We start from the raw sequence: 740 nt of genomic DNA, 5'->3' as shown, positions 1-740 counted from the left end.
AAACATCGCAATCCACACTTTCTTTGATGGCATCTCATGACCTACTTACAGTGCTGATTTATTATAAACACAAGGAATTTCTTTTATAGGAATATATGGACTGATTTTGATTGTTCTTTATCGAACTCCTTCACTAAGTTTTACTTAGTCTTATCATATTCAATGCAGTTGTTTCTGCTTCAGTCCATGAACAGCTTAGGAACAATGCTGTTCTTTGAGAACTTCTTTTCTCATCTTTCTGGTACCTTTATTTTCTTTATCCAGTGCTCAATATACTACTTACTATATCATTATTTCTTTTGTTTCCAAACTTCATCAATTTCGAGTTTGTGTAGTAGCATCCACCACATAGGAGCATATTTCCTTATAATATGTTCCTTTGGTCTCTATGTGTATCCTTATGTAACAAGCCATTCTTTGAATGTTGTAAGTAGTAATGTGAACGACCTCTTGACTACTTGGTCACGTTCCACATCTCACGATTTTCTTTCCCTCACAAGACCCATTTATCCACTGGTCTATATCATCAGATGGCGTTTCTATATATTTGGCCAATACGCCCATCTCTTCTTTAAACTCTTTAAACCTCACGTTTTCTTTTAATCTGATCTTTATTCTTTATGAGTACTCTTACGTGGGTTCATGATCCTCGCTTTATATCTTTAAACTCAAGTGCTACTTTCTTTTATGAGCTCTCTTATATGTAAATACATCATTGGTGTTAACACTCTTATGTAGTT

This window comes from Brassica oleracea, chromosome C2 (genome assembly GCF_000695525.1).
Source record: "Brassica oleracea var. oleracea cultivar TO1000 chromosome C2, BOL, whole genome shotgun sequence".
Taxonomy (NCBI): Eukaryota; Viridiplantae; Streptophyta; class Magnoliopsida; order Brassicales; family Brassicaceae; genus Brassica; species Brassica oleracea.
The sequence above is the reverse complement of the archived record's forward strand: the minus strand, read 5'-3'. Positions refer to the sequence as shown.